Source organism: Mytilus californianus, unplaced genomic scaffold (assembly GCF_021869535.1).
Source record: "Mytilus californianus isolate M0D057914Y unplaced genomic scaffold, xbMytCali1.0.p SCAF_10, whole genome shotgun sequence".
In the NCBI taxonomy this organism is placed as follows: Eukaryota; Metazoa; Mollusca; class Bivalvia; order Mytilida; family Mytilidae; genus Mytilus; species Mytilus californianus.
In genome coordinates, this window is record NW_026262582.1 from 79,480,248 (window position 1) to 79,495,090 (window position 14,843).

At 33.0% G+C, this 14,843-nt stretch overlaps 1 long non-coding RNA gene across 2 annotated transcripts; it reads right to left on the minus strand.

Moving 5' to 3' along the window:
- Positions 1 to 1,711: 1,711 nt before the first annotated feature.
- On the minus strand, positions 1,712 to 14,521 carry LOC127718605 (uncharacterized). 2 transcript variants are annotated; one of them, XR_007989920.1, is made up of 5 exons: positions 14,342 to 14,521; positions 11,754 to 11,844; positions 6,411 to 6,524; positions 5,435 to 5,553; positions 1,712 to 1,799 (listed from the first exon to the last, which is right to left on the minus strand). It is a non-coding gene; the product is annotated as an uncharacterized LOC127718605 (long non-coding RNA). The 2 variants fall into 2 exon arrangements; XR_007989919.1 differs by lacking the exons at positions 11,754 to 11,844; positions 14,342 to 14,521 and adding an exon at positions 10,499 to 10,659.
- Positions 14,522 to 14,843: the final 322 nt, after the last annotated feature.

A 14,843-nucleotide genomic window follows, 5' to 3' on the forward strand; every position in this document is an offset into this window, starting at 1 on the left:
TATCACAATCGGAGACAGGACAGTCGAAAAAGCCTGACATCTACACTGGCAAAAATGCCACACATTTGTACATGCGTGACACATGCGTTTCACATGTGTGTCACACGCATGTGAAAGAGACGTTTCATGCCACGCATGTGATACATGTGTGGAAAACACATGTGATACGCATGATACACACATGTGATCATGCGTTTCACATGTGAATAACATGCGTAAGGAAATACACCTGTGATACATGCGTGATTACTGCATTTAAAAGGCATGGTGCCTGTATTAAATATTTTTCAAAATGTCCTCCTATTTGTCCAATTACCATGATTGTTGACATGTATCTTAGTTCTCAAGTGAATTACATGCGTTTTGTAACACATGCGTTATACATGTGTTTTCTATATATATACACAGGCAAATTTTGTGCACGTAAATTTCTTGTGAGATTCACCTCAAACAAGCTTATACATGAAACTCATGTGCAATTAATGTGAATTGAGCTTTAACGTGAAATTCATGTTAAATGTTTCATGTGAAACTAACGTGAATCAAGCTTTCATGTTATTTTTTCTAAAATGAAATTAAGGTGAATTGAGCATCAATCACACAAATTCACAGTATTTGAGCATATTTTAGATAAGTTAATGCTAATCTAGTACACATTCTATTTTGATATATATAAATATTTTTCTTGGTCTTGACTATGTGTTCATACTTCCATTATATTTTACTTTCTTGATCATAAACAATACAAAAAATATTTATCTATCAACTCCCAACTCACAATATCTCCAATGCAAGAGATAGGATGCAATAAAGCAAAGAAGGCAAGCAAATATCCAGGTCACCTTAGTTCACTCCTAGAATTTTTTCGGTTATGGTCAAGTCTCAATACTTTTTTTTAAAAGTGATGTAAGGATTGGTGATTCATTTATAGAATATGTATGCACTGATGTGTATTTCATTTTTAATATGTTTGTACAAGTCATTTTGTGGTTATCAGTCATGAGACAATCCAATCACATTGTGGAAATTGTCTCACTTGCAAAAGATGCCAATTTTTCTTTTGAAAGTTTTTAGGGAAAAAAGTAGTTCACCCTGCCACATATTCATGTGCCTGTTTCAAGCCAGGAACCTTTTCAGTGGTTGTCTAAAGTCTCATCCTGATAAAAAAAAATATTTAAAGAATTTAGTGTTGATAGAAGCTCTTTGATTGGTATAGACTCTGGTTAATGAAGTAGATCATGACATATACCATATTGAAAGTCTTGCTGTTATTTACAACCATTTCCTTCTTATTTCATATATGTATTTCAGTTTTTTTTCATTTCAACACCAATCTTAATAAGGTTAAGGCAAAAAGAAAACAAATGTTGACAAACAACAGGCATATACCATTAGAAGATCTCAAAGTTTGGCTGCACAATAGACTAAAAATTCTTGTTATTTCAAATATTTATATAAAATTCAGTATAAACATGCATTTTCCATTTTTAGACTATAATTGTCATGTTGACACAATAATTTGAATTTGAATTGTATTATATTCTGAGAGTACTTGTGGTTGAAATAATATACACAATATTTAATTTCATGTGTTTTAGATTTCTTAAATACACCACTCCCATATAATGACTACATGTCTGTTAGTAATGTTTAAGAGTTCTCTCCTGCATGACATTGCTGGAATTGCTATTTGTACCCAAGGCTTCCTTCAAACATTTGCACTGATCCTTCTAAGATGTTGCTTGAATGATAAAATCCTGTAATACATTATCAGCCATCAGACTCTTGGAATACAGTTGCTGTAATAAAAAAAATAAACTGTAATCACAGAGATGTGTCTCGCTTTTTAGTAATTTCGATAATGCAAATGCTGAAATTAAAATAGCAACACTTTAACATGTAAGATTTGCAAATATTCAAAGTCAATGAACCATGACTAAAGGTACATGGCTAAACAATCTCCATGGAAATTAGATGTGCCAATGCTAATACAACGCATACCAAATACCATTGACTTATCATAAGTAGTTCCCTTTAAAAAACCTAAACACAAACTAATACATGTAAACTAAGAAAATTTTAAAGTCAATAAACGATAACTGAGGGGGGGGGGGCAAATAATCTCCATGGTAATGAGATGTGCCAATGCTAATACAACTGCATACCAAATATCATTGACTTACCACTAGTGGTTTCCCATAAGCCGACCTAATCACAAACTAATACATGAAAACTAAGCAAAAGTTTCAAAGTCAATAGACCATGACTGAGGGGGCAGGGCCAAATAATCTTCATGGAAATGAGATATACCAATGCTTATTCAACTGCATACCAATTATCATGAACTTACCACTAGTGGTTCCCCATAAACTGACCTAGTCACAAACTAATACATGAAAACTAAGCAAAAATTTAAAAGTCAATAGACCATGACTGAGAGGGTGGGGCCAAATAATCTCCATGGAAATGAGATATGCCAATGCTTATACAACTGCATACCAATCATAATTAACTTACCACTAGTGGTTCTCCATAAACTGACCTAATCACAAACTAATACATGAAGACTAAGCAAGAATTTCAAATTAAGTCAATAAACCATAACTGAGGGGGAGGGGCCACATAATCTCCATGGTAATGAGATGTGCCAATACTAATACAACTGCATACCAAATATCTTCGACTTACTACTTGTGGTTCACTATAAACTAGACCTAATCACAAACTAATACATTGTTGACGCCGCTGTCGTCACCAACGCCAGAAACAGCATACCTATGCCTCGCTTTTTGACTCCGTCAAGCAAGACAAAAACAGCATATATTTTTTTGTAAAACATACATCAAATATTGGCTTACCAATCAGGCAAAAAATGATAACATCAATTTAATCTCCAATGATTTACCAAACTTACATATATATATATATATATCGTGTGAACAACTGGAGTGGAATATAATAGTTGTTGTTTATCATATTTATTTTTCGTTTAATGTCTTTTACATAAATTGGAATTGTATTACATCTGTCATTTCAGGACCTTTTATAGCTTGCTAGATGCAGTATCAGTTTTGCTCATTGTTGGAAGCTGTTCATACAGTGATCTATAGTTGCTAACATTCAGTCATTTTGACTATGGTGGATAGTTGTCTCATTGGCAATAATACTACATATTCTCATTTTTATCAACATAAATTACCGTAATAATGAAAACTAACTATATTCATGCATGTGTACTACACATTACCTGTATACATAATATATACTAGAATACTCCCGGGACATCATGGTGTCGTGACTGAAGCAATGTACCTTAGCCTTATTTTTAGTCTGGATTTTAAGATTTTTCGTTTTGTCATCTAATAATGTCATGCTGGTCATTAGGTGCACAGTTTTCTCTGCTTTGAAAATCTTTCTTTTTGAACCCTTCGACCCAGAACTTGTTAATTATCTGTAGTAATAATCATGTGGAAAACAAATGGGCCTGGAATGGTGTAATTTTTAATCAACACCATTGTCCTATATATATAAGTTATAAATAAAGTTGAATTCTTTGAATCGTCATTTTTATGTCATGCCGGCTCACAAATTGGACCTTGTTATTTTAGTATTATAGATCTAGATTACTAAGTGCTTGTAGAAACACAATTCCTCATTTTTCAAGCCCCTTTCTTACATGTCTTAACCTCATTTAAATTACAATACCAACTAAAAGCTCCAAGGAGCCTGTGTCGCTCACCTGCTATTTTTTTATTTTACAATTGATGCATGAAATAATGCAACCGATATACTTTTGCTTTAGTTTCAAAGATATAAGTCAAAAGCTGCATTTTTCCCCCTATGTTCTATTTTTAAACTAGATACCCTAATGCTTATTATGGCCAAGTTTGGTTAAATTTGTCTCAGTTGTTTCAGGAAAAGACTTTTGTAAAAGATTACAAAAATTTACGAAAAAATTGTTAAATTTGACTTTAAAGTGCAATAACTCCTTATGGGGTCAATTGACCATTTTGATCCTGTTGACTTATTTGTCAATCTTATTTTGCAGAACATTATTGCTGTTTACAGTTTATCTCTATTATAATGTTCAAGATAATAACCAATAAATTGCTTTGCCGAGCGCAGCTGGATATGACCACAGAGGTCCAACCCTGAACAGTTGGGGCAAATATGGACACAATATTCGCGCTTGATACAGGTCTGAATTTGGATTGCAATTCAATATTTGACACATAATAGGTTTCTGACATAGAATAACTGTAGTCAAAGAACTTAGAATTGGTTATATGATTTGAATTTATATTCAAAATTTTGCTTTTGTGTAATACACTATGCTGTTGCGAATTGACCTCCACCCCCTTTTTTTCAAAAAAAAAAAATTTGAAGGATTTTCTTTTTGTTTTTGATTTCTGAAATCTTGAGGAGAAAAAATTGTCCCCCCCTCCCCCTTTTCCCAAAACAATTCTTTCCCTCAGTTATGGTCATAATTTCAATTCAAATTTCCAAGATGTATTTGAATTACCTCCCTTACACTGTAATTTGTACTTAAGTAATTGTCCATTAACCAGGACACCCTTGTTTTTCTCACTTTTTTGCCCCCAATTCCTAAATGGTTTGAGCAATAACCCCCCAAAGCCAATCCTAACCATCTCTTTGTGGTATGGAAACTTGTAGTATAATTTCAGAGAGATCCATACATTGTTCCACAAGTTATTGTTATGAAACTAGAAAAATGCTTATTTGGGCCCCTAATTCCTAAACTGTTGGGACCATAACCCCCAAAATCAATCCCAACCTTCCTTTTGTGGTTATAAACCTTATGTTTAAATTTCATAGATTTCTATTTACTAATACTAAAGTTATTTAATAAAGTTATTGTCCGGAAAGCAAGTGTCGACGACGACAAAGTGATACCAATATATAATTTTTTGTGGTAGTATAAAAATTGAAAAAAAAATTCTTAAAATTACCAATTCAGGGGTAGCAACCCAACAGCGGGTTGTCTGATGCGTCTGAAAATTCAACAGAGATAGATATTCACCTGATGAACATTTTTACCCCATGTCAAATTTGCTCTAAATGCTTTGGTTTCAAAGATAGAAGCCAAAAACTGCATTTTACCCCCATGTTCTATTTTTAGCAATATTGGTCATCTTGATTGATGGCCAGGGTCAACGGATACATTTTTTAAACTAGATACCCTATGGATGATTTAGGCCAAGTTTGGTTTTATTTGGCCCAATAGTTTCAGAGAAGATTTTTGTAAAAGTGAACGGACAACGACGGCACCAAGTGATGAGAAAATGATGCAATTAACAGCAAAAGTAGGCGAGACACTGGGTTCTGCGGAACCTTACGATTTTTTTGAAATTGCCTTGGAATTCAGTATTTTTGTTATACCATTTGGAAATTAAATACTGTAACAAATACATACCAGTTACATTTATATATACTGTAGCTATAGGATTTCCTCAATATCTAATCCTGTTGTTAATTTCATTTAAACATATAATGTATATAGCTTCCCTTCCACTTACATCTGAGGAGCTAATTCTGAAAATTAAAATTCGTGTGATTATCATATAAAATCTGAACCTGATGCAGTCTGCTTTCCAATAAGAATAAATTAGGAATACAGTTATCCCTTGGTGAAGAGAGAGAAAACAAGTGATATTTTTATATTATAACCAATACTGCACATGGTAATTGGAACATCACTAGTTTTCTGGATTGGATTGTTGCTCACTTTGTCAGGATCTTTTACAGCTGACTATATAGTATGGTTTTGTTCATTGTTGAAGGTCATACAGTCACCTAAATTTTTTTACATCCTCTTTGACTAATGGAATGTTTTCTCATTGACAATCCTACCATACATTGTAAGACCTTATTTATAAAATACTAAAAATTTCAATCTGTGACAATAACATTTTATTAATTAAATAAGGTAATCTGATCAACATTATGAAGCAATTTTCAAAACACTCCGTCATTGTCTGACAGCGATCAAAGTAATTTTAACTTCTATGACAATGTACAATGATGTATATATGTGCAAGACTCAAAACTAAGTATTTCAACTAAATTCATACATATATCCATATACATTTACAAGGTACTTAAAAAATCAGCGAGACTGACGCATAAAATGTAGGTAAAAAAAATATACTTTTGTTGGATCCTGCATCATAATTATTACAAGTTAATGAAGGCAAGTCATAATCATTGAGTACATGTACATTATATTTGAAAAATTAAAGGATAATCTGATTAGCCTCTAATCATTAATGAAGCCACACAACACTCTGTGACAACAGTGACATATAAGTCTCCCATAGATGCACATACTATTATTTTAGGTCTTTTGTATATATATGTTTAAGGTTACTTAGAATTGGCTGTTGACATACATGTACACATGGACTGTCAGGCATGGAGTCATTGGACCCTAGGTTACTCCAGTCCATTATCAGTCACTATCAATAGTCAACTCCTCTGTCCATTTGTTGTAATACAATGTACAGCTGAAAGGGAGAAAACAGTATTTTGCAAACAATTAGCTTATACATTTAGGAGAATTCTGTATTTACCTAGTGATGTGACAGTAAACAGTCATGCTTCAGTGATTCCCTATATAATCAACCAAATTTTTACCACAAAAGGGGGGTGCCCCCCCCCCCCCCCCCCCCCCTGGATCCGCCTACGGTAAAATCAAGTTTAACGAAGGCCAAGCTTAAAATACAATACAGTTATCTACTTTCTAATGCAGCATATTAAAATAAATACCATTTAACAAATATTTTGGCGTAAAATGAAATAAATGAAAAAGTCTGTGAAACTGTTGCATTGTCTTTAGCAACTAAACAATGTGACGTCCTATGCGTACTCATGATGTCAAACATAAAATTCTAGAAGTACATTTTATTTATACCTTTCGTACGCTTCAGAATGGTTTCAATGTTGACAAAAAGAACGGAGGACCTTTCACTGGACTGAAAATTTCAAATAGTCCAAGACCTTTCATTTCTTAATGCAAATTTTAACCCCTGCATGTAGACCAATTTGAAAACCTGGCCCAAAATAAATAGACAGCTGCACCATGAGCACATGATACACCAATCGCTTATTCAAAGAATAAAGTTCAATAACTTTTCAATGTCATAATCAGACATTCATGAAAAACTAAAGGGAGGTTATCTTAATAGATATAAACCAGTCACCAAAGTTTCATGATAACTGCTCAAAGCATTGTCTGAAATATGAAAATCCCCCTTTTTTATGAATAAAATCACATAACTCTGAAACCTAAAATCTAAAATTAATAAAAACCAAAAGGGAGCTTACAACAATAAACATAAACAATTCACCAAAGTTTTATGAAAACTGCTGTAACCCGTATGAAATTATAAGGCGTATTACGCCTGGAAATAAGGCGTAAACCAGGCGTAAGAAGTAGTTACGTGTCTAGATCCAGGCGTAAGGGAGCAGGATACGTAAATTTGTAGTCCTTACGGGCGTAGAAAAAAGTGGTAAACCTGGCGTAAATTGAAATAAGCAAGGCGTAAATTTTCTTACGGGCGTAAAACTGTTGGTATGGCGTAAACTTTAATACCCATAATGCTTTGTTTAAAGGATCATGGGAAATTTTTTTCAAAATTTGGCTCTTTGGTTTTAGTTTGCAAGAGTTGGACTTATTCATGCAGCTTCATACATTCAGGGATAATTAGCTTGTTTTGTGCTTTTTGGAAGAATTTGGAAATATGGAATCAAATTGATTAATAAAAATTGTGAAAAAAATGGAAAATAATACATGGTAAATAATAATTATGTGAGTATATTACCTAAGTTATTAAGTTTTAAGTTCTAACAGTAATTTTGAAATCCAAAAACCTTTATCCTTGGATAATAACATTAAAATCTTTTACATGAAGTTAAATTGCAGTATTATCATTTATATTTTAAAGGACATTAATTTATAAAATCTTAGTTAATAAAAATGCAGAAGTTTTATTTCAAGAAAAATTAATTGTCATAATTCTTATTTAAACTTAAACTTATTTGAGCCAGTGTCTGTCTAAAATGTATTTATTTATATATTAAGCTTCTTCAATGGTTAATATTTCCAGTTTTATGTCAAATAATGAGAAATTAAAGCAACAGTACAGAAGTTTGCATTAAATACACAAAAGTACACAGTTAAGGTAATACACTGATTTGAAATAAGTGTAGTATTATATAAGGATATTACGCCTGGTTTATTTATTGACCAGGCGTACTCATTTGCATATTACGCCTGGTTTTTTCCTGGACCAGGCGTACTCATTTAAATATTACGCCTAATTTTACGCCTGGTTTCCGCCTCAGTTACGCTTGGTTTCCGCCTGGTTTACGCCTGGTTGACGCCTGGACATGCATTCCTTAAACACTGCAATGACGCCCGGTTAAAGTATGATTTTTACGCCTGGTTTCCGTGTCATATACGGGCGTCACAGTTCGTACAGGAAGCATTTTTGAGTTATTGTCTGAAAACTGGAAAATTTCCCTTTTTTAAATGAATATAACCCCACAACTTGGAAACATAAAATCGTAAATTTATAAAAATTGAAAGGGAGCTCATGTGAATAGATACAAACAATTGTCCCAAAACTGGAAAATCCCCCTTTAAAGTTTTTTAATGTTTTTTGGATATCAACAACTTTGTCAAACACATGGAATTTTGACATGGAATTAGTTATATCTGCACACAAGAACACACATTTGTATGTGTTTTTTCTGCATAAACATGTAATTCATAATTTATTAAAACTTCCGACATAGTCCCATTGTGCATCTGTTTTTTATGCCCTTGTCGTAATAGAGGGGGCATTAAGTTTTACACTTGTCTGTCTGTACATCCTTGCATACTTGCATTGAGAAATAGGTTTTATACCCTTTTGATATATTGAATATTTTGACATTACACAGTCATACTCTTCTTAAGACTGCATGAAATGACAAGCTGTGAAACATTGTTACACTTAATCTGTTGAATGTAAACTGATAGATATTTTAGTTTGGGAAAACATGTTTTTTGCACCTTTTTTATTATAAGACCTATTGATGAATCCAGTCCTTTTTGGCTAATTTTGAAAGTTGGTTCTTATGTTGTTTGCTGTCTGCCATTACTGTAATGTATCTAGTTTATATTTTTCATCCTTGTAGGTTACTTTATGGTATCGATTTTGTTCATTGTTTAAGGCTGTACATTGACCAGTAAATGTTTACATCTTTGTCCTTTGGTCTATTAATTGATAGTTGTCACATTGAGGATCATACCTCATCTTTTTATATTCATATGCTAGGTCATTGAAAAAGCTCCAAGGATACAACATAATTTAATTGTTATATATTTGCAAATTCATTCTGATAATGCAAAAACATAAATTGATTGACTTTTTTTCTTATTTTAATGTCCAGAGGCAAATATTTTATGTATTCTAAACGAGAACAACTTATCATGATCAATTCATAATATAGGCCAGTCTGACAATGCTTGTTTTAGACCCTTTTTGGTCTCTAATTCCTGAATGGTTTGGGCAAATACCCCCAAAATGAAACTTAACCTTCTACTTGTGGTACAAATTCATAGCAATTAAAATACTTATAAACAAGTTATTGTCCTGAATTTAGAAAAATGCTTGATTTGGGCCTTTTTTGGCCCCTAATTCCTACACTGGTTGAACCATGACGCCAAAAATAATCCCAACCTTCCTTTTGTGGTATTGAACCTTTAAATCTAATTTCATAGACATTCATACACTTAAACTGAAGTTATTGTCCGGAAACCAAATGTCTTCGAATGAGTTGATAGCAATATACGACCTCAAAACTTTTTTGCTGTAGTATACAATATGGTTTGGATTGCTTGCAATGCAATTTTCATTACATTAAACAATGTATATTTCCAAGGAATAACTTCTGTAAACCTAAATTTTAATAGCACTTACTTTCTAACTCATACATTTCAAAGTGACATTATTCCTGTATAAATTGCCAAATAAACGGATCACGGATGTAATAATAAATCTTAATTATAAATTTAATACTAAACAGAAAACAATGAACTTACGGAAAAGATGGTATACCGCCAACAAAAGGTGCAAAGGTTTTATTTCTTGGTTTCCTTAAACTGACCTCATCATGAATATCAACAATTTTTTTAGGACTATGCCTCTATTGAAAACAGCATGCCTAAGTCACAGCTTCATAACTGTTGTGGCTAGACAAAACAGAACAAGCGATTAAGAGAGCTTTGAATGCAATTTTCTATAAAAATGACCTGTAAAAAAAATAAATTTGTCACTTCTAACATGGATAATTTTCGAACTTGCCCACAACATTACAAGAATCAAACTTTAAACTCTTTGACCTCAAACTTTAAAAAAAATCTTCGAAACTGCATGTACAGAGTCTGACAAGAAAAAATTATTCAAACATAGTTATCATTTTCATTACATACCTCTCATCACAAAATTATTCATTGACTACTGCTCCTCATATGCACATAAATCAATAGGACAATCTATGACTCCACTATATAATCTAGAAAGCAATGCCTCAAATGAATTCTGTCCTGTTGCTTAGCTTCTCCTACTTCTCAAAGTAATTGTACTGTCGTTGAAAAAGCTAAAATAAATAAAGTTTAATAAAATGAAGTTATAATACAATGTATCTGCCAAAATTGCCTTTAATATTTTGATCTGGCAAAATTGGCTTGCTTTGATCTTTTAAAACTAGACCAACAAACTTTCCCTGAAAAAAAAAATGACTACAAAAAAGTATTTAATCATTTTATTAATGTTCCAATCCATCATATAAATTCCATATGACCCTTGAATGAAGGGATGAACAAAAGTGATTACATGTATATATTACAGGATCTCTGAATCTGTCATGATTTATAATGCCAATCTTTGGGGATTAAGTTATTAATTTTATATAAGGTAGTATCTGAGAAATGGACTAAACCAGGCAAGGTTTGGTGGTAAATACATTGTACATGTACAATGTACTTTGTTTTTGGCTTTGAACTAGGTGTTAGTAACTGGGAGTACTCTCAGATCTGAACTTGGTCTTTTTTGTTGTGGGGATGTATAAGTACCCACCACGTCTTGTGTGTGGTTTTGTTAGATGTCTTTCTACTTTGTATAGATCTGACGAGTTAAGCCCTTTTCACATCAATATACCAGGTTAGGAGGTGAGTTCGGCACCACAAACTACAAGTCTAGCCCCACCCCATCCTGTACATATTTGTATGTATGTGCCTGTCCCATGTCAGGAGCCTGTAATTCAGCTAGCTAGTGGTTCAGTTTGTCGTTTGTTGCTGTGTATCATATTTTGTTTTTTTTGTTCTTTGTTTTGTATATAAATTAGTCTGTTAGTTTTCTTGTTTGAATTATTTTACAAATTTGTCATTTTCATTTGGGGTCTTTTATAGCTGACTATATGGTATGGGGTTTGCTCATTGTTGAAGGATGTACAGTGACCTATAGTTGTTAACTTTGATGTCATTTGATCTCTGATGGAGAGTTGTCTTTTCTCATTAGTGTAAACAAGATTTTATTTTGAAAATAATTAGGTTATTTAAACATTACAATATGACAGTTTTATTAGGATTGGAAAACAAGTGAATTTTCACTGACTTTTACCAATTCCTCTCTTTTCTCATTGACAATCATACCACATTTTCTTATTTTTATATTTACATTACGTACATGTAAAGTAGATCTTTCATCTTCTGGAGGTGTCCGATTCCTAAGTACATGTACAAAGGGGGCCCTAATTAACAGCATGATTTTGAGTCGGCTAAAAAACAATCAGATAGATTATGATACAATTAACAGGTTTCCTTGCAATTATTTTGCAAATAACTAAGCTAATGCAAGAATAAAGTTATTTTCCAATAAATACATAAATTAAATAATAGTAAATAATGAATCTACAATTATATTTTAAGAAGTGAAACATCATTTAAATTCAATAAATATCATATATTAAATTTCAATTTTTTTTTTTAATTCTGGGTAGATAAGTTTTCATTTTTGTCGAGCCTGCGACTTTTGTCGCAGAAAGCTCGACATAGGGATGGTGATCTGGCGGAGGCGGCGGCGGCGGCATTAGCTAACTTCTTAAAAGCTTTATATTTTAGAAGGTGGAAGACCTGGATGCTTCATACTTTGTAAATGGATGCCTCATGTTACGAAGTTTCCGTCAGTCACATGTCCAATGTCCTTGACCTCATTTTCATGGTTCAGTGACTACTTGAAAAAAAAGTTAACATTTTTTGTAATGTTAAATTCTCTCTTATTATAAGTAGTAGGATAACTATATTTGGTATGTGCTTACCTTGCAAGGTCCTCATGCCCGTCAGACAGTTTTCACTTGACCTCGACCTCATTTCATGGATCAGTGAACAAGGTTAAGTTTTGGTGGTCAAGTCCATATCTCAGATACTATAAGCAATAGGTCTAGTATATTCGGTGTATGGAAGGACTGTAAGGTGTACATGTCCAACTGGCAGGTGTCATCTGACCTTGACCTCATTTTCATGGTTCAGTGGTTATAGTTAAGTTTTTGTGTTTTGGTCTGTTTTTCTTATTCTGTATGCAATAGGTCTACTATATTTGGTGTATGGAATGATTGTAAGGTGTACATGTCTAGCTGGCAGGTGTCATCTGACCTTCACCTCATTTTCATGGTTCAGTGGTCAAAGTTAAGTTTTTGAGTTTTGGTCTTTTTTACTAATACTGCATGCAATAGGTCAGCTATATTTGGTGTATGGAATGATTGTAAGGTGTACATGTCTAGCTGGCAGGTGTCATCTTACCTTGACCTCATTTTCATGGTTCAGTGGTCAAAGTTAAGTTTTTGAGTTTTGGTCTTTTTTTCTAATACTATATGCAATAGTTCAACTATTTTTGGTCTATGGAAATATTTTATGATCTATATATGTCAGTCACGCAGGTTTTATTTGACCTTGACCTCATTTTCAAGGTTCATTGCTCAGTGTTAAGTTTTTGTGTTTTCGTCTGTTTTTCTTAAACTATAAGCAATAGGTCAACTATTTGTTGTATGGAAGAATTGTTAGCTGTACATGCCTGCCTAGCATGGTTCATCTGACCTTGACCTCATTTTCATGGTTCATTGGTCAATGTTTAGTTTACTTGGTTAATGTTAAGTTTATGTGACAGTTGTAATAAAGCTTTATATTTAGGACTATCAACATAATATCAATGATTAGTAAAGAAGGCGAGACATTTCAGCGTGTGCACTCTTGTTTTAAAGTACATGTAGGGCGAGTTGGTAGACCTTTATCTGTTTATAATATATTTATTATATATTATCATGATTATATTCATTTGGATTTTACCCAAGTTAGGCAAGTTGCCACTGTTGGCAGGAGTACATTGTATATTTAACAGGATTTAATCCTATTCACAAGTGGGGCGATTTTTTTTAATGTGGGGCAAGCAAGTTGGTATGAAGGGAGCTACCACTTGATTTGGGGGGGGGGGGGGGGGCTAGGATGAAAATGTTATCTTTTCGGTCCTGGGTTTTTTTTTTTTACTCAAAACTCCTGTCCCGCATTTTTTCAAATTCCGTCAAAGCCCCCTCTCCCATAAAAATCAAATGGTAGCTCCCTAAACAAGAGTGGAGCAATTTTAAAATAATGGGGCGTTTTGCCAATAGACTATCTTCATATTACCGACTTTTGACTCCGGATTATATAATTTGTTACCTTGGACATCATGGTACTCGGTCAAGTAAGAGCAACCAAAATAAGTAAAATCAAACATATAATCGGTGTAATTTGAGGGGAAAGTTTACTGTTTTCCAATGATTCTGTAGTGAAAAAAAATATTAACCAGGTAATTTTCCCCAAAAATTGTACCGATTGAAGGCTTGGTTTTACTTCTTTAGCTTGCTCTTACCTGACTTGGTACCATGATGTCCAAGGTTACCAGTCGACAAATTATATTATCCAGGGTCAAAAGTCGGTGTTATGAAAATAGTCTATTGCAATGGGGCGAGTTGACTTGCTTCCGTTTTTGCCAATCTTTGACTGATTTTCGGGTTTACATCATACATGCATGACATGGATAAAGTCAAATGGTTTTTAGTGAAAAGTATAGCACTAGCATCTTCCTAAAAATGCGCATGATTATATTTACATTTCATTCCGCTTTCCAAGTACAATAAGTTGGTACGTAATCCATCAAAACGAAACACTTTCGTTGCGTTGACTTTCTAATGTATTGCTTCGTTCCCCGGATTCAGTTAATCGACAATGTAAGTTACTAACCCATTTCAATATATCTGTTTATAATAACTTTTTGATCCATCAGTTTGAAAAATCAAAGGTCTTTGAATCAACTATCTGACTATCTTTGTCCATTCTTTTTAAACAGTAAAACATGAATTCAGCAGCAGACGAGCGTCCATGGATTTTGCGTCATAGTATAAAAACGGCAACGGTGAAAAGATTTCCTTGTTTCCGTATTCGACGTGCCAAGCTTTCGTACATTTACGTATATATATGAGAGTTAGTCTGGAATCAAGAATGGGGATTTAAATAAGGACACAAAAAAAATATATAGATAGTTGAAAAGCAAAAATATAGAAAGAAGGATCATAGAGAATAATTGAGTATACTTAATTATGAAGAATCATGCAGACATTATTCTCAGAGCATATACATGTCTCTGGAAGAATTGAGAATAAAGAAAAACTAAATAAAGAATATTCAATCATTTATATATTATTTATAACTCATTCACATTTTGTTCCATTCAGAATTAAATAAC